Consider the following 20,095-nt stretch of genomic DNA (forward strand, 5'->3'; position numbering starts at 1 on the left):
GAACAAAATGATTATAATAAAATCAAGATATAATCTGCGTTCTGGTTCAGGCAAAGAGAAAGGAAGCATAAATCATCTTGTCTCTTGCAGTAAAGAAAACATTAAAAAGCTGGACAGAATGCCTAGAGCAACTATCATAGGGCTTTTAAATGGGTACAGGAGCGATAGTACAGCAGGTAGGGTCTTTGCCTTGCATGCGGCAGACCCAGGTTCAATCCCTGGCATCCCATACGGTCCTCCGAGCACTACCAACAGCAATTCCTGAGTGCAGAACCAGGAGAAACCCCTGCGTGTCTTTGGGTGTGATGACAACATTCCCCCCCCCAAAAAAAAGGGGGAGTAATTCCTGAACACAGAGCCAGGAATAAGCCCTATGCATCGCTGGGTGTAGCCCATAAACAAATAAATGGGACCAAGCGCCTTGGGGCAGGAGACCAGCACCAGAGCTCTCTGCTCTCCTCCCTCTGCACCAATGAGCTCTCTGCTCTCCTTCCTCTGCACCAACCAGCCTAGATTCAAAGCTGAAATTCCAAACTGTACAAGCAGAAAACAGCTCTCTTCTTTGGTCTGAGAAACAATAAACATGGGGGGTGGGGGAGCCTCTGGGGACTGGCCCCCTCCCCAAAGCAGGTCAAAGGCAACAGTGGCAGCAATGATGAAGTGTTGACACCTGCAGAGGCTGGGCAGAGACCTGAAATTCCAAGAAGGAAACTCCGGTCCCCAGAGTGTGGAGGGCACCCCACAGGCTCATGTTCTTTCTCTACCACACCTTGCTGTTTAGTCCCTAAGGCAGAGCAAAATGTAGAAATGTGCAGCCACACAGAGAAACAAAAAGCACAGGTCAGAGCAGGGCACTTGCTTTGCACGCAAACAACCCAGGCAAAACCCACAGCACCACCACTCACAGGTCCTCAGAGCACCACCAGATGTCGACCCCCCCTCCCCCCAAAATAAAGCACAGTTGAGGGGGCTGGAGCCATAGTACAGCAGATAGGGCATTTGCCTTGCATGCAGCCAACCCAGGTTCGATTCCCAGCATTCCACACGGTCCCCCGAGCACTGCCAGGAGTAATTCCTGAGACCCCGTGCATCACCAGATGTGACCCAAAAAGCAAAAAAAAAAAAAAAAAAAGCACATGTGATCCTGCTAAAGAACAATTTTTAAAAAGGAGGGTCTCTAGGCATCAGAAAATGTCAGGGAACTTTCGAAACAAACAGCTAAAAGAAACGATGCCACTTAATTCTACAGATAATCAAGGGGCACCCAGTTTTAAATACATTATCGAATTTTCAAATTAGCCACTAGGGGGAGCATGTAGAATGGCTGCTAAGGGGTCTGCAACGGTTTGGTTGGTAAACTGAGAGGAATGAAATTGAATGTACTCAAGCCACTGAGCCATCCCAAGGCCCCCAATGTTTTCCCTCCCACTAACTCTCCCTGAATATCCCCCACGTCTTCGCACACACAGGAAAGCAGTGCGACATCCTCTACATAACAACATTAATTCTACAACCGTAAATGTTCCATCAGCAGCTCAAACTTAGGAGCTGAAATTTTAACTTAATGGGGCTGGAGCAATAGCAAGTGGGTAGGGCATTTGCCTAGCACGCAGTCGACCCAGGTTCGATCCCCAGCATTCCATATGGTCCCCAGATCACTGCCAGGAGTAATTCCTGAGTGCAGAGCCAGAAGTAACTAACTCCTGTGCATCGCCAGGTGTGACCCAAAAAAGAAAAAAAAATTAACTTATTAAATCTTTATTGAACTGAAGGTCCATTCATTGCCAAGCAGTGGGAGAAAGAAGAGAGGGAGAAGAAATAACGTAAGGACACAAGCGAGGGTCTTCGGCACTTTAGTGACGGTGAAGGTACAGCAACTATGTGCATCAAAACCCACAAATGTTGGGACCGCAACTGACAGTACAGCAGGTAGGCATATGCCTTGTATGCAACCGACCCGGGCTTGATCCCTGGGACCCCGTATGGTCACCTAAGCCCTGCTAGGTGTGATCCCAGGGCACAGAGCCAGGACTAACCCCCGAGCAGAGCACAGCACAGCAAACAAAAACAAACCAAACATTCATGGTACTATGCTACTGTAACATGTTACATAAGCCACAGGAGCAAAATTTGGGGGGTTCTGTTTAGGGGAGGGCACACCTGGCTGTGTTCAGGGGTGACTCCTGGCCATGCTCCAAGGATCACAATGGGATGCCACGGATTGAGCCTGGGTCAGCTGCAGACGAAGCAAGCAACCTGGCCGCTGTCCTAGCTCTCCAACTGTTAAGGCGGGGTGGGCGCCAGAGTGATAGTACAGCTGGTGGGGTGTCTGCCTTGTATGTGGCCAACACAGGTTTGATCCCCAGTACCCCCCAAGTCAGCCAGAAGTGATCCCCGAGTGCAGAGCCAGGAATAAGCCCTGAGCAGTGCCAGGTGTCATCCAAAAACAAACCAAAATCTTTTGAAAAAAAAAAAAAATTAAAAGAGAAGATTCCTACAGAAAACTGGATTGGGGGGGCCAGGGAAATGGCTCAAAGGGCTGAGCTCTGTATCTGGACACCATAGGTTTGCTCCCCGGCACTGTCCCCAAACTCCACCAGGAGTAGCCACTAAGCGCCACCACGTGTGATGCACAACCAAGCGAGACCTTAGGTTTTTGTTTGTCTACATCAGTCTTAACCCTTCCCCCTGGCAGACTTGCAGCAGTCTACAGGCCAGCGGCAGGAGCCACTGCCTGTCTCACAGGGTAAAAATGCGCAAACTCACTGGATAAGAAAGACACGCCAGGCACATGGGCAGAGCATATCAAGTTTCCCGTCAGCAGCTAACTGAATTATTTAGTGGACACTGATGATCTGAGACTTACTGACTTGATGATAAATGGTGCTAGTTTTTCATTCCTTATTCATTCATAAACAGAGTGCTTCCAAAGAGAAAGATTACCCAATGTATAAAGTTCACAAAGAAAAAAGGAGGAAGAGCTGGATTCTGTCCTTCTAGTCACACATTTTCAGAAATTGATTACCAAGTAACGCTCCAAGAGATGGTTTTACATTTGTCTGAAGTAGCATTAGCAATATTCAGAATACCATGAATTTTAATGTATTTGCTTACTATTTTAATGCATCACGTACTATTTTCGTCATATCACCACTGTCCACTAGATGAGCATTTACATTTATATCATTTGTAGGAGCTCTTTTTATTCCTGCAACACCAAGGCTATAACCACAGCCTCACGCATGAAAGGCAAGCACTCTCAACACTCAGTCCCGGACCAGACCCAGTCCCAGTTTTTGTGTTTTTGTTTTGGGGCCACACCAGGCTGTGCTCCAAGCTTACCCCTCACTCTGAGCTCGGGGATCATTCCTGGTGGTGCTTGGGGGCTAGACGGGGTACCGAGGATGCAGCCTGGCCTGGCCACATGCAAGGCCAGCGCCCCGGCTGCTGTAACACCGCCCCCCTATTTGGTAGATGAGCACTCCCACTGTCACGGCGCCGGAGCCACAGAGAGGAAAGGGCACTGGCCTTGCACAGCCAACAAAGGTCTGATCCCTGGCACCACATACAGTCCCCCAAGCTCCAGCAGGAGGGATCCACGGGCACAGAGCCAGTAATAAACCCTGAGCACTGCCTGGTGTGACCCAAAGATAAAAACAAACCCCAAAAGCTCCCACTGGGGCATTTGTTACAAAAACGTTTTCCAGTTTGTTCTTCTCAATCTCATTACTGTTTTCATTTCAAGGAGATTCTCCTCAATCCCATGGATCACAACTACTAACTGGACTTTTAGCATATCTACATTTAAGGGTAATATCCCTTCCCATCAACAGTTCATTTTTTCCATTTTAAAAAAATCTGTATTATGTTCCTTTATTTTTCATTAGGAAATGTGCAGCGTGAAAAATATTCAGGCACACCACCAAAACCTAAGACCACTCTTCATGGGTACACCCCCTTAACACGCCTGATCATGTCTGATACTGGAAGCTAAGCAAGGTTAAACCTGGTTAGTACCTGATGGGAGAAAAACCTAAAAGGAAAATGAAGAGAATAAAAATATGTCCACATAACCGATAATAAAATGTCTTTTCAAGCAAAACCACTTTCATATTCAAATTACTGATTACATTAGCATTATTACATTGTTCCAAAACAAGCTTTTCACTCTTCAATTACACATTACCATAAATTTAGTGTGAGGAAAAAAGAGCAGTTTTACAATAACCACAAGAGGGCAGTGTTTAACAAACTAAATACTGCATTGGCAGTCAGAACTGCAAAAGCTTGAGTCTATTTCATGACACTGAATACAAACCAAGAATTAAAATCAACAGCACGCAGAAATAAAGTGTGATAAATGATATATCTTTATTTGTAGATTTTCACATCTACAAAAATGGTTTAAATTTTAAAAATGAATTGAAAATTGCTGGGCTGGAGAGAGCACAGGGTTAGGGCACTGCCTTGCACTCTTAGATCTTGGCTTAGATCCCTGGCATCCCATAGAGTCCCCCAGACACCACCAGGTGCAGAACCAGCATTGCCAAGTGTAGGTAAAAAAAAAAAAAAAGTATTCTTTGAGTACTCAAGAATTCAGGAAGAGCCAAGTTTGATTCTAACCTAAGTATCTCAATTACTGCAAACATGAGTTCATTCCACCTAAACAGATAAGGTAGAACCGGATCTTTATATAAACCAGACTTGTTTTGTTTTGGGTCCACATCCAAAGATGCCCAGGGGTTACTCCTGGCTCTACACTCAGGAATTACTCCTAGTGGTGCTCAGGGAATGATATGGGATGCCAGAGATTGGCCCAGGGTCAACTATGTGCATGGCAACAACCCTACCCCCTGTACTATCATTCCAGCCCCAATCCAGACAATTATATATATATAATATATACAAATTACAGGGCCAGGGAAGTAATACAGTGGGTATGGTGCACTTGCCTTGCATGTGGCTGACCCGAGTTCAATTCCCAGCTTTCCATATGGTCCCCTGAGCTCTGACAGAAGTCATCTCTGGTCAGAGCCAGGAATGAACCTCAAGCACTGCCCGTGTGGCCCAAAGAGACCCATAAAAGCCACTAGGCTGGCAAAAGGAGATCCATAACTAATTAAAAGGTCAGCGGAAAGAAGCCCAATTGGCTCAAACAGAGGTAGCAGTAGGAGCTAAACAACGTGTGCCCCGTCTGCTGTGTGCCACTCACAAAACTGGATGGCAATCACAGGCCACAGGACACAGTGACACACAGTGGACAGACAGTAACACAAAGATTGGGGCTGGACAGACTGACGGTGAGTGGACGAGTACCAGGGGTAAGCCCCGAGTGGCTCGCAGGCAGGACCTCTGGGTCACGCCCTCTGTGCCAAGTAGTGCCCCTCTTCCGCTTCTGTGTCCCCTGCTCTTCTGCTTCCTTCCAGCTGGTCACCAGCAGCTTTCCATGCTGCACAATACTGTACGAGACCTCCCCCAGCACCCCTGTTGGGTCTCCAGTTCTCTCTCCGGACACTCTCATGCTCCATGTTTCAATGGCTTCTACAACAGGACCCTCCAGAGTGTTAGCCCACTGCATGGCATTTGATCATCTCTCTTGTCCACTGGCACGTAAGCTCCATTTGGGCTGGGCTACGTGTCTGGTTCATTTACTACCCGTAATGTCTACCCTACATGATGGTTGACAAACGCAGTTAGGAAACACAAGTGACAAGACTGATTTACTTTAAACAACAGTAAAAATGTCTCTTTAAAAAACAAAAAAGCCAGAGACTTCAATGGGTTTACATCACGTTTTGCATGCAGGAGACCCAGGCCCCCAGCACTGCACTGTACTATTCCCCTGAGCACTGAGTCAGAAATAGTTTCTGAGCAGCGCCAGGTATGGCCCAAAAGTTAAAATAAAAAAACGGTGATGGGGCTGGAGCAATAGCACAGCGGGTAGGGCGTTTGCCTTGCACGCGGCCGACCCGGGTTCTAATCCCAGCATCCCATATGGTCCCCTGAGCACCGCCAGGGGTAATTCCTGAGTGAAGAGCCAGGAGTAACCCCTGTGCATCGCTGGGTGTGACCCAAAAACCAAAAAAAAAAAAAAAAAAGGTGAACAAAAGGTGAGTGTAAATATAAGGAGGTTTATAAGTTCCAGGGCTGAAATGAGGACGACCGCACTCATTTATTATATACATACAAACCTAGACAGAGGGCAAGAGATAGGACTCAGGTATCGTGCTGGCCTTGCCTATCACCACAAGGTGCCCTGAGTACCACTGAAGCAACCCCTGACCAGAGCTCAGCCCAATGTGGTCTCTAAACCAAAAGAAAATATATTCTACAGAGAAACCAGCTGAGTACTGGACACAACAGCAAAGGCCAGCTTCAGAGAAGCTCAGACAGACCCCTCAATTCTAATTCGCTCTAGCAAGTCACTCTAGTCCAGACTACTCCTGGCTTTTCAGCCGATTAACCAGACTGCTGCTGCGCTTTCCCTATTTCAAGAAGTGAAATACAGGGGCTAGAGCGATAGCACAGTGGGTAGGGCATTTGCCTTACACGCGGTCAATCCGGGTTCGATTCCAAGCATCCCATATGGTCCCCCTGAGCACCGCCAGGAGTAATTCCCGAGTGCAAAGCCAGGAGTAACCCCATGTGCATCATCAGGTGTGACCCAAAAAGCAAAAAAAAAAAAAAAAAAAAGTGAAATACAGTTCTTGAAACTTAATCCTCCACCCAAAATCTGAATAACAGAATTATCTAATATTTTGGTGGCTGAGCCCGTACTAAGGGCTTGCTCATTTAATCTGTATAATAAATCTATAAAGTAGGTACTAGTAACCCTATTTTCTCTGATGCAACAACTGAGGTGCAGAGAAATTAAAACCCTTTCCCTCACTTTAACTACTCAGTGCTGGCGGGCGCGGGCACGGGCCCTAAGCGTGCCGGCCCTCTGCTGGAGCAAGCACCACTGGCGCCTGCTGTTTATTTGCTTGTTACTAGGAGCCACCCCCAGAATGACACAGGGGATCTGACAGTTTCAAGTTCAGGCTTAGGGGCCGCACCTAGTGGTGCTGGGGTAGGGGAGGACCAAACCCAGGGTGTCGCACGAACAAGGGACACGCTTCACCACTGTGCTCTGCCTCCCCCCCACCCACAGCGCTGTGGAGGAGCCAAATCCGGGGGCATCCGAAGGCTGGTAAGAAACAAATCCTCTAGTTCAAACCCCCTGGCAGACAGGAGACAGGAGTTCAGGGGAAAAGAGAGTATGGCTGAGAATCAATACTGAACAGATACAAAGGATAGAGACAAAGGTAGAGAACGGTTTATCTCTACAAACTGAGCAATATTTCAAATACAGAAAGGACTGCAGAGTAACAAAACACCTATGTGCTGACAAATTTTTATCAGCTTTGCAATGGAAAAGACGGAACTTTGGGAAAAATACAAAAGCAGTCAACCCCTTGCTGTGTTGCTGTTCCCTCTCCATGCCAGGGATCCAATGCAGCGTGCGCGGAGCACTGCACCACATCCCAGGCCTCGGACCTTGACCGGGCTAGTGGCGGCCCAGGTGTATAGACACGTGCCAAAGTGAACTCAGCTCTACACCAGATAAAGTCAGCATACACCTCAGTAAGCTGCTTGAAATGAAATCAAAACCAAATGAATATAGAAAAGTAAATACATACATTCTACATCTCAAGAGTAGATGCAAGTTTAAAATAGAAAACAAATGGGTCAGGAAAAAAGTCATCATTTACACTGACAATTTGACTTTTTCCACAACTATGGGGGGGGGGGTTCCCCAAGAAAAGGCTCAGGGGACCATGCCTCGTGCTACACCCAGTGCTATACACACCCTCAGCTCAGGAATGCTTGCGCCCAGCAGTGCTGGAAGCCCCAGGCCCACAACCCTGGTGAGGCTTTGGGGGGGACTGTGCCAAGCCAGGACTCAAACCTGGGGCCTCCCCCAACCCTCAGCACTATCTTCCTGGGCCCAGATCTGACTGTCTTAATGCATTAAAATAACCCAAATCAGGACTAGAGTGATAGCACAGCAGGTAGGGCATTTGCCTTGCATGTGGCCCACCCGGGTTCGATTCCCAGCATCCCTTATGGTCCCCTGAGCACCACCAGGAGTAATTCTCGAGTACAGAGCCAGGACTAACCCCTGTGCATCGCCGGGTGTGACCCAAAAAGAAAATAAATAAATAAATAAATAAATAAATAAATAAATAAATAAATAAATAAATAAAAATTAAAGAAAAAATAACCCGAACCAAAGACATAATAGTAGAGAGCTGTTACTCAGCAGGGAGAGAGGAGAGATGGGTATGGGAAGGGGTTCTCTGCATGGGGGAAAATCCTATGCAAAAGGGTAGTGCAGGGCCAGGGAGATGCTCGGAGGCTGGAGCGCCAGTGGTCTCCCAGCATTCCCTTAGGACTGACAGTGTGAGGTGTGCCTTTCGCCGAGAAGACCACAGATTTCAAACTCAGAAAGGAAGCTTTGAGCAAGATAACTAGGCATACGTCTAGAACGAGAGTTTTTCCTGCTCCCCACCCCCATTTAACCCTAACCTTTCCACAATGCGCCTTTATAAGTAACGAGAGAGGGAGAGAGAATCATTTCAGTGCTCTGCATGTTGGAGCCTGGCCTGGCCCCCTGCACTGCGTGGCTCCCTGAGCACCGCCAGGCTCAAGCACCGCCAGGGGTGGCCCTACACACAAAATCAAAATGCTCACCCTACCCACTGTGCCAAAAACACAATGGGTAGGGCGTTTGCCTTGCATGCTGCTGACCCGGGTTCAATCCCTGACATCCCACATGGTTCCCAAGCACTACCAGGAGTAATTCTGAGCACAGAATCATGAGTAACTCATGAGCCTCACTAGGTGTGGTACAAAACCAAAACCAAAATAAATAATAAAAAATTAATCCCTGACAAAAATGAAGGGGGGGGCTTAAATATTTCCTGAAAATATTCCTAGCAAGGTTGAGGATATAGCTTAGAACTCCAGCAATGTCCTGCATTGTGTGAGGCCCCAAGTTCAAGTCCCGGCACCACACACACACAAAAATTCTAGCAGCTTAGAACATTGAGTTTCTTCTCAAGTAACATTTCTAACTTGCCCAACTCTTGCTCACACTGGCAGATTACACTTTCCTTCTGGATGCAGGCAGCAAGGAGAGAACAGGGCCCGGACCGCAACACTGGCAGTGCCCTGCTCCAAAGCAACACTAGCACACAGCAACTCAGCAGAGGGAGCCTCCACCTGGAGTGCGTGAGGCCCAAAGCGGGAAGCCCCGAGTTCTGTCCTAGCACTGTATGATCCTGGACACCAACAGCCCAAGCACCAAGTGTGGCCTCAAAAGACACCAAAAAGGATCCAAATTCTAGAGCTGCTAGGCCATCCCTGATAGCAACCCAGAACCTAAAGTAGGGGACTCACACCCTCACCAAGGCGAGGGTGCATCTCCCCCAACCCTCTACTGCTGCTCTCGGAGAAACAGCACTGGAGGCTGAGCACATGCTTGCATCAGCTGACCCAGGTTCGATCCCCTACTACCCCCCAGCATGACCAGGAGGGACCCCATCAGAATCTGGAGTAGCACACCCTGACCAGGCCCCGGTACCACCACGTGTGGCCCCAAATCCAAAAACCAAAGAAAATAATTACAGTCTATGAAATCAGTAAGACAAACTTCAAAGCTATACTATCAGCCTTTGTACGCCTCAAAAAATCCGACTTTCCCCTCACAATTACTAATGGAACAGTTAGAAAAACTGACTTAATAAGAAATTTCAATGATCATAAAATGCATGAAGTGCTCAAAATCTGTTGTAATGCAATAAAGCCACCGATGACAAAAACTAAGATCTTACCAAATTATTAAACTCAGCAGAAGCAGGGCCTTAAGCTGCCTCGAGAAGCAGTTTCGCAGCTTCTGCCTCCCTCCCCACCATCCAGGCAAACACACTCCTCTTCCCTCAACTGTTTTTTGGGGGGGTGTCGGTGGATCCCACATCTAGTGATGCTCAGGGCTCACTCCTGGCAGGGACCCTGAGCCCTGCCTTCATCCTCAGGGACACCCGTCCTCCTTGTCTGCCTTGGGTGCTGAAATTGGACAACTTTGGGGCCAGAGGGAGAAAACATCTCACAGGTAAGGTGAAAGTGCCTGCCTAGCATGTGGCCAACTCTAGCTCAAAACGCGGGCACTGCATATCGTTCCTGCAGGCCCTTCAGGGGTTAAGCCCTGAGCACAGAGCCATGAGTAAGCCCTGAGCACTCCTGGTTAAACCCCAAAACCAAAATAAAAAGCAGGGGGAGGAACAAGTTCAGCAGTGAACTATTTATTTCCTCATTTATAGCTACTTCAATCTCATCTCCACGGTGAAATATGCACTTCTCTGCTGAGACAGAATAACCCCGGTTTTTGTCTAGAAGGAAATCATCCAAAGCAGAAGACATAATTGAGCAACGCCAGCTTAGAGCTCCTGAACTGCACCTCTCTTTTAGGAGAAAACCCAGCGTTTTCTCACTGTGATTAATAGCACCATCACCATAATAGTCACCCCCTAAGTACAATGATTTCTATTTAAAGCTACAGCTGGAAGGTAGATTAAAATACACATTTTCTTTGCTGCCCTTGCTTAGCTTAGGGAGGAAGGGGGAGGGGAGGTGGGAGGGGAGGGATGCTGCAGGCACTGTAGAAAGGCAACTTGACTGAAAGTGATGGAAAGCTCTAATACTCTAGGCTCCCGCGTCCCTAACTCACAGGGAAAGTACAAGGCACCCCCTCCCCCATGCCCTGCCCAAGAGTGTTAGCTCCTCAAGGTCACTACTCAGTCCTCAAGTCAGTTACACCCGCACAGCTCTCCAGAAACCAAAACGTAGGAGGGAGGGCAATGGGGAAAATATGCTAAGGCACCAGAGGCAGCGCCCACTGGATGGACTGTGGGTGTCATTTTCTACTCTCCCAGTACTTCTCAATCATGCACAAGCATTTTCTCAGCCAGAAAAAAAATTGAGTGCAATTTTTAATGCACTCAAATCTCATTCTTTATGTATTTTGCTTTTGTTGGGTATATTTTTGAAGACTGGAACGACAGTATAGCAGGCAGGGTGCTTGGCTTGCATGCAGCCAACCGGGGTTAGATCCCCAGCACCCCCAGGACTGATACTTTAACACAGAGGCAGGAGTAAGCACTGAGTACTAATAGATGTGGCAAAAAAAAAAAAAAAAAACCATAAAATAGACAAGATTTACAATGGCACTATCTCCTTTGATCTCTGCCCAAGTCCTTTGCCCTATATGGAGAAAGTGAAGCTTTCAGAAAGCAGTGTTTTCCCCACCCGTCAAGAGTCCGAGCGCTGGGTGCCAGCCTTCCCTTCTTCATCTCCACTTGGTCCACTTTTCAAAGAAAAATGAGACAAAAATACCTAAAGGGCCAAAGAGTTAGTACAGTAAGAGCGATCCCTGGGACCTTCAATGGACCCCTGAGCCCCACCCGGAGTAATTCCTGGAGAAACTCCCTGAGTACTGCTGAATATGATCCAAAAAGAAAAAAAAAAAAAAAAAATTAAGAACTACATCTCAAACTAGTAATACTGGGCCTGGCAAAGAGCACACACCGTGCACATGCAAGAGCCTAGGTTCCGTCCCTGACAGTGCATGTCCCCGGACCCCAGCAGCCAGGAGAGGTTCTGGTGGCCCTCAAGACTAAGCCCTGAAGCCAGCACCACAGGTCAATTATTAATGGGAGTCCTCCCCTCAGCCCGCGCGCCGAGGGAGTGGTCCATATAAAAACTCAACAGGGTTCTGGAGAGATGGGGCAAAGGGAAGATGGAGGGGACAGTTGTAGCCTGAGGTGCAAGTGGGGGCAGAGTGGGAGGAGGGAGGTGTCACTTTTTTTTTCCTTCTTAAAAAGTGCTAGGACATATGTCTGGGACCCTCTGTCATAGCAGGCGAGGTTTCAGACGGTCCAGGGGCACCCCATGTGACCCTGCATCGTCAGGAGAAAACCAAATTCAGCAGGTCAAAGGCAGCCAAGGAGTGAGATTCAACCAATCACCATTCGCCAACTTTCCACCAATCAGAGCACTGACTGCAAGCATCAACTGGTAAAGCAGTTACGAACGGTCACTACTGGGAGTACTCAGGGGCCCTGTGGTGGTGGGGATCAAAGCCGGACCTCCAGCACACACCGAAATGTCTATGTCGGAAATGTCTCTACTCTTCACACACCACCAGCCGAGGAAAGTCCCGGAGCACCACGGGTGTGGCCCACAGACCAAAAATGGAGATAGGAACGCTTGGAGGGAGTCGGGGAGACGGCCCACAGGGCTAAGGTGCCTCAATTAAACCCCCAGCACAAGGTCTCCCAGGAACCAAAGACAGTGACTCTGAGCACCGAGCTTAGAATAGCTCTTGAGAAATACCAGGTGTGGCCCAAAAACAAACCCCCAAAACTTACCTTTTTAAAAGAGAAAAGGACGGAACAATACAGCAGGTAGGGCTCTTGCCTTGCATGCAGCCAACACAGGTTCGATTCCTAGTATCACACATCACGCCCTGATCGCAGAGCAAGAAGCCCTGAGCACTGCCAGGGGTGGCCCCCAAAAAACCAAAAAATAGCTTTTTTAAATAAAAAAGAGGGGGACCTGAGTGATATTACTGTGGGAAAGGAGTCTGCCTTGCCCGCAGCTGACCTGGGTTCGGTCCCCAGCATCCCTCAGGAATGATCCCTGAGTGCAGAGTGCACAGGGCCAGAGGTAAGGCCTGAGCACATCGGGGTGTGGCCAGAAACAAAATGCAAACAAAATAACAATAATGAAGAAAAAACTGGAGTTATTTGGAAAAGGAAATCAAGGAGACAGAGATGGTACAGGCAGGAAGGCCTGGCATGCTGTAAGCGTGGTACAAACCCTGGCACCACGTTGGTCCTCTGAGTACAAAACTGAGCACAGTCCCCAGCACCAGTGGGTGCTGCCCAAAATAAATGAAGGAAAGAAAAGAGAAAGGCATAAGGAGGCCTGACTTTACTTCCTGGATAAAAATGACCTTGCAGGGGGTGTGGCTCTGATGACAGTCCTTCGTGTGACATGCTGCTCTACAGGGCACTAAATAAAGTATGCCGAGGTTGAAAAGACAGCTCAAAAGCCTGGTGCACAATCTGTAGCACTGTAGCACTGTTGTCCCGTTGTTCATCGATTTGCTCGAGTGGGCACCAGTAACGTCTCCATTGTGAGACCTGTTGTTACTGTTTTTGGCATATCGAATACGCCGCAGGTAGCTTGCCAGGCTGTGCCATGTGGGCGGGATACTCTCAGTAGCTTATCGAGGTTCTCCGAGAGGGACGGAGGAACTGAACCCAGTTCGGCCGCGTGCAAGGCAAACGCCCTACCCACTGTGTTATCACTCCAGTCCATGGTAGTATTGTGTACATACTAGGTGCACAATCTAGTATGTGGAAACCTGGATTCATCCCCAGCACCACATGCGTGTGAATACCAGTGAGAACAAGCCCTGAGCACTGGTGTGACCCAAAATGCAAAAATAATAGGAACAAAAATTTCTATCCAACTTCATGTCCAGCCTTTAGCTCCAACCTGACTTCTAGTTCCAGTCTGACTTTCCCAGCCTTGTCTTTCACTTCACAGTCCTCAAAGGCAACTCAGCCATGCGTCAAGCTTGCCTGCACCCCCTTGCCTGGAACGCCCTCACCTACGGCACAGGTAAATGTTATTTTTTGTTGCTGGCTTGGTTGGCTTTTTCATGCTGAAGATCAAACCCAAGGTCTCCTGTGTACAAGGCACCAGTTCCACCACTGAGCCACACTTCCATCTATGGGTGTGTTTCTGTTATCTGTAAATATCCAAGTCAAACCTTGTCCGGGGCTTCTTAAACTTTCCACTAGTGGGCTGGGGAGATAGTACAGTAGGTGGGGCGCCTGTCTTGTAGGCAGCTGACCTGGGTTCATGCACAGAACCCCAAAGCACTGCCAGGAGTGATCCCTGAGCACAGCAGCTAAGAGGGAAAAACAAACACAAGCCTTTCCACTAGCAACCCCTCCTCTCCTGAGAATTTTTACAACAACCCCCGCTACACAGGCATATAAAAAGTTGACAAATCAATACTGATGATAATAAATCACAAGGAAAAGTATTTAAAAAGAACCCCACATTCACTTAGAGAACAATTTCAGATGATCAGCTCTAGATAAACCGCCACCAAATTTGAAATTTATCATCACCTTGCTGATATACAGGTCCAAACAAATATGCTGTGATTCTGTTTTCGTATGAACTGAAAGCAACACTAAGTTAACTATTTCTGAGATGTCAGGATTCTGGGTCTGGGCTAACAGAGTCCTGTGCCGAGAGTGGGTCTCCCTGAGTGGGAAGCAAAATGGCAGCAGGCACTGGGAGTTAACCTGAGGCTTTGGGGTCTCTCCCAAGCTTACTTCCCAGCTTACTGGTTGGCAAGCCTCAGTCCCTTCTGTTTCCTCGCTGGCGCTCAGGCAGGAGCCCCCCGCTCCCAGGGGCCACCTGCCATTCCTTGCCACATGGCCGCCTCCACAGGCAGTTCCGGGCTAGGCAACAAAGAGGGAGTTTGTGCAGCCTCCTGGAGCAGGAAATGTATCTTTCAGTGGGTTCCTAAACTTGTTCAACTGGGGTCCCTGAAGTTAAAGATTCTTCATTAACCGTCTCAAATCTACTTAAATGCTAAGAAACAATATCTTTACCGTATTCAATTTTTTCCATTAAAAAATAAACTCTCCGGGGCTGGAGTGATAGCACAGCGGGTAGGGCGTTTGCCTTGCACGCGGCCGACCCGGGTTCGATTCCCAGCATCCCATATGGTCCCCTGAGCACCGCCAGGGGTAATTCCTGAGTGCAGAGCCAGGAGTGACCCTTGTGCATCGCCAGGTGTGACCCAAAAAGCAAAAAAAAAAAAAATAAAAAAAAAATAAACTCTCCTCCATTTTTTTTTTTCAGTATGCTGAAGTGCTTGCAACATATTGGCATTATACAAGGACTTTTTCATACCTTTTCACTTAATCCCCCATTTGGGTACCAGGGATCAGGTGCGTGGCCCCTGATGCATGCAATTTACCATGGAGCCGCACATGTAAGTTCTATGACTGTCTCTGTTTTAAAGCTGGGGAAATGGAGAAAGCTTACACGGTCTCAATACCCACAACTTCGAGTTGCAGTCCTTGGCAGAAATGCAGAACCTGGTAATACTGCAAACCTAGTGAATGAAAATCAGTACTATCACAAACTCCCTAGATAACTAACAGAGAATTATGTCTGGCCCCAAGCAGCACCGTTGTGATCCAACCCCTGCCCTGGGAAATGTTGCATCAAGGAGACAGCAAACAAGTGTGCCAACAAATTAGGTGCAAATGGCGGGGAGCCGAAGGCTTTGGGATCCCTAAGAGAACCTATACAGAAGGCAGGGCATTCGCCTCACACGCGGCCGAACGGGGTTCAATCCCCGGCACCCCAGTGGGTCCCTGAGCATGGCCAGGACTAATTCCTGAGTGCAGAGTCAGGAGTAACCTCTGAGCATTACTGGGAGTGACCCAAAAACAAATTATGTGCAAATTATGTTAATAACTTGTCCAGGGAGAAAGAATATAGAAGGCAAGGGCTAACAGGAAGCGGCCAGGCAGGGTTCAAACCCCAGCACCCTAGACGCTTCCCTGAGCCTGTCAGGGATATCTGAGTGCAGAGCCAGGAGTAAACCCTGACCACTGCTAGGGTTGGCCCAAAAAACAAAACAAGGGACTGGAGCGATAGCACAGCGGGTAGGGCGTTTGTCTTGCACGCGGCCGGACCCGGGTTTGAATCCCAGCATCCCATATGGTCCCCTGAGCACCGCCAGGAGTAATTACTGAGTGCAGAGCCAGGAGTAACCCCTGTGCATCGCCAGGTGTGATCCCCCCCCCCCAAAAGAAAATCAACCTGTCCAGCAGCCACAATATACAGTGGCAGCGGACTGCGTCCAATTCAAGTTATCACCGAATTGCGATTGGAAACAACCCCAAGCGAGCCTGGTTCGCTCCCTGCTCCACGTCTGTTGCCTGAACGCAGAGCCAAGAGTGAGCCTTGAGCCCCGCCTGGAACAGCCGCTACACACTGCCAGGGACGGCACAGAAAACAGCGAAACAAAACTGCCCTATGTGCCCGTCATTATCTTTCACAGGTAATTATTGTATCAAAACTGTTTATCCAGGGGCCCCTTGCACACGGCCAACTCAGGTTGGTCCCTGGTATCTCACCTAGTCCCCTGAACCCACAGGAGTGATTCCCGGGGGCAAAGCCAGAAGTAACCCCTGAGCACTGAAAAAGAAAAATTATTTTCTTCCAGTGGTGGAAGGGTGGTGGGATATGTATGCTTGAAACATTACTATTAACAGAATTTTTTCTTTAACAGTATTTACAGTAAAGCACAGTGCCTATTTTAATGTTCCTGTCATCTTTATCTTACAATTCCATCACTTTTTATATTTCCATATATTACATCACCAGACACACACTTCCAAGGAAAAACCCTTTCTACCACACTAATAGGGCAACAACTACTTAAAGTTAGGAAATCTGTCAGAAATGGGCCAGAGAGAATATAGGAGGCAGGCAGGGCGAGTTTGATGCCTGGCATCCTATATGGCCCCCTGAGCACTACCAGGAGTAATCCCTGAGTGCAGAGCCAGAAGGAAGCCCTGAATATGGCTGGATGTACTACCCCCCCCCAAAAAAATTAGTTCAGAACTGCTTCACATCATATAGGAAAGCTGAAGGGGGGGTTACACAATAAACTAAACTGTATTACTTCAAAATTTTATTACCATTTAGAAATATATCACTAACCCTTCATTTACATCACTTCAGAGCACTTCATTCACATCATTAGTCCCTTATCAAAACTTAGTATCTTCTTTTGAAACTAAATCTTGCTAACTCAGTTCCTTGATTTCTAGAATTCTGCACAACCAAAGAAAAAAAAAGACTTGCACTCATGTGGCAAAACATTAAAATTCTGCAGGACAGAGGCATTCAAAAACATAATAATCTGCCCTCAAGGAGCACAGTAATATTGATAAGCTAAATTTCTGCTGTTCAAGGTAGAATACCTACCTTATTTTGGGAAAACATACCTTCGGAGCTAAAATGTTTACTTTGGGGTCACATCCAAGGGTGCTCTGGGATCATTCAGTTTTGCACCCCCCTCCCAGACATTATTTAAAAGAATTTAATTTACAGGGCCCAGACAGATAGCATAGGGGGTAGGGTATTTGCCTTGCACACGGCCAACCTGGGTTCAATCCTTGACATAATATTCAGTCCCCCGATCCCCTCCAGGAGTAATTCCTCAGTGCAGAGCCAGGAGTGACCCCTGACCCTTGCCAGGTGTGACCCCAAAACAAAATTAAAAGAATTTAACTTATAGTCTTAGGTAAGGAAAAGATATAACTCAGCGGGTTTTGTGCACGCTTCACACAGGAGTGCCGGCCTTGATCTGTGTCCCACCCACCAAGCAGGACAGAGCCGCCGCCAACCCTAGGTGCAGCTTAAGTAAATAAAAATCGATTTCAACTAAAGTTTGTAAATGGACATGTGTGTGTGTGCACATAAACAATGTACATGAATATACAATTATGCCCACAAACATGTTAGAAAGGGAAAAGTCCAGGGTCAGAGAGAGTACAGCGGGGAAGAAACTACCTTGAACGCAGCCCAAGAGAAAGCTCTGGGCACTGACAGGCGTCCCTGCCCCTCCCCTCACACACAGAAAGGGAAAACAAATCCTGTAAGAGATTTTTGGTTCTGGGGGGAGGCCACACCCAGTGGTGCTGAGGAGCTGCTCCTAATTCAGTGCTCAAGGAACATATGCACTGACCGAGGCCATGCACCCAGCCCACGAGTTCCAGTTCCTCAAGGAGAACATTTAGGGGCAAGTGGTTGGGAAGTGTTCTGGGAACACCTGTCAGTGCTCAGGGACTCCTACTGGCCCTGTGATTCAGGAATTCTCCCAGCTGTGCTCAGGGGACTGCAGGGGAAATCAGGAACTGAACTGGGGTCAGCCACATTCAAGGCAAACATTTCACCCTTCTATTATCTCCCTATTCCAGAACAACTTGAAAATGATCATCCTAAAAAGATGGTCTTCTGGGGCTGGAGAGATAGCACAGCGGGTAGGGCGTTTGCCTTGCACGCGGCCGACCCGGGTTCAAATCCCAGCATCCCATATGGTCCCCTGAGCACGGCCAGGGGTGATTCCTGAGTGCATAGCCAGGAGTAACCCCTGTGCATCGCCAGGTGTGACCCAAAAAGCAAAAAAAAAAAAAAAAATTAAAAATAAATAAATAAATAAATAAAAAGATGGTCTTCTAAGGAAAACATTACAAAGAAAAAGGTAGGGCTAGTAGCTAGCACAAGAAAGGGTTAAGGGTTAAGGTACAGGTCACACCTGTCTTGCCTTACACCCCGCCCACCTGGTTCAATCCCTGACTGGGTACTGGTCTCCCAAACTGCAGGAGAGGCCCGAGCAGAGAGACCCAGCAGTAAGCCCTGAAGAGCAGAGAGGACAGCCCAAAGGTCAAAATAATAATAATGATAATAATAATAATAACAACAACAACAATAATAATAAATGAACCCATATAACAGAAATTTAATTAATATCTTATTTTTCGTTGTAAGAGCTCTAAAATTTTATATCCAATACTGTTCCAAAACAACAGGGAAAATGTGATAAATCCAACTGGGCTAAAAATACCAAATCACACAATACTATGACCAGAAAGGGTTGGCCGCAAAGCGAAGAGACACTGGACTAGAGGGACGCTTGTAAAGCGGTCGGGGCCTTTTGTACTGAGGACAAAGATAGCAGGCTTAGGCAAACCTTGCTGATCCCTTCCCCACAGTCATGCCTTCCACACACTGGCCGCCTTCCAGACTGCTCTGCAGTGAAAACATAACGCCCTTTCACCGACAGCAAAACTGCACGGAGTCTAGGAGACAGAGTCTGTGCATGAGGCCACAGCAAGGACTTTTGCAAACCAGAGGTTATTTTCTGTTCCTGCCAGAATTCTAGGCCATGTCTTTCATTAGAAAATTTTAATGTGGGTTCAGAAGAGACTTTAATTTTTTTCCCTCTAACAAGTTAGGACATGTGTTGGTTTTTAAAAAGTAGTATTAAAACCAGGTAGAAGGACAAGCTAAAAAGAATACAAAACTCAAGAAGCATGGGGCCAGAGGGATAGTGCAGTGGGTAGGGAGCTTGCCTTGCAACACTGGGGTGTAATCCCAAGGCCGCCAGGAGTAATCCCTGAGCACACAGCCAGAAGTAAGCCCTGAGCACTGCTGAGTGTGGACCCAAAACAAAACAAAACAAAACAAAACAAAAAAATGCAGGGAAAAAGATCAAACAAGGGTTTACATCAAATCACCTACTACCAAAACCATTACAGAGAAATTTCCTAAGTGCACCAAATGTACTATAATCGTGTATCAATTAGACTACAATAAAGCTGAAGTAAAAATAAATTAAAATGCAAAGTTTATATTTTAAAAATATGGATGATTCCTGCCCCCCTAGGGTGGGAAATCAATACTGGATGGAGCAGTTCCTCAACTTTTAACCCATGCAACTTCAATTCTGTTTTGGTTTGGTTAAGCTTAAGGCCATACCTGGAACGTTACTGATGACTTTGCTGAGGGTTGCTCCTGGAGGTGCCGGAGCACTGCACGAGGTTACGGGATGGAGAGTTGGCAGCATGCAAGAGAGCACCCCTGTATGGTCGCTCCTACATTGGGGGGGGGCGACCCAAGCATATCCACTGACACCTGGTGGGGGGCGCAGGATGCGGTGTGCAGCCTCAAGGGCTGGGTGCTGGAGCAGAATGTGCTGGGAGGGAGGCTGGGGGCTGAGGCGTCTGGGATAGAACTCAGGGTGTCTCACATGATAAACATGTGTTCTGCCACTTGAGCTATCTCCAAACGCTAATTTTGCATATTTCCACAAAATAAGTTTGGGTCAGCTTTTGTTTTGTTGTGGCGCCACACTCAGCTGTGCTCGGGGCTTAGTCTTGGC

General features: G+C 47.6%; 1 protein-coding gene across 2 annotated transcripts in view; it reads right to left on the minus strand.

Moving 5' to 3' along the window:
* The window catches only part of ASXL2 (ASXL transcriptional regulator 2), a 103,371-nt gene that overhangs the window by 76,150 nt on the left and 7,126 nt on the right, over positions 1-20,095 (minus strand). The window lies entirely within an intron of this gene.

Source organism: Sorex araneus, chromosome X (genome assembly GCF_027595985.1).
Source record: "Sorex araneus isolate mSorAra2 chromosome X, mSorAra2.pri, whole genome shotgun sequence".
In the NCBI taxonomy this organism is placed as follows: Eukaryota; Metazoa; Chordata; class Mammalia; order Eulipotyphla; family Soricidae; genus Sorex; species Sorex araneus.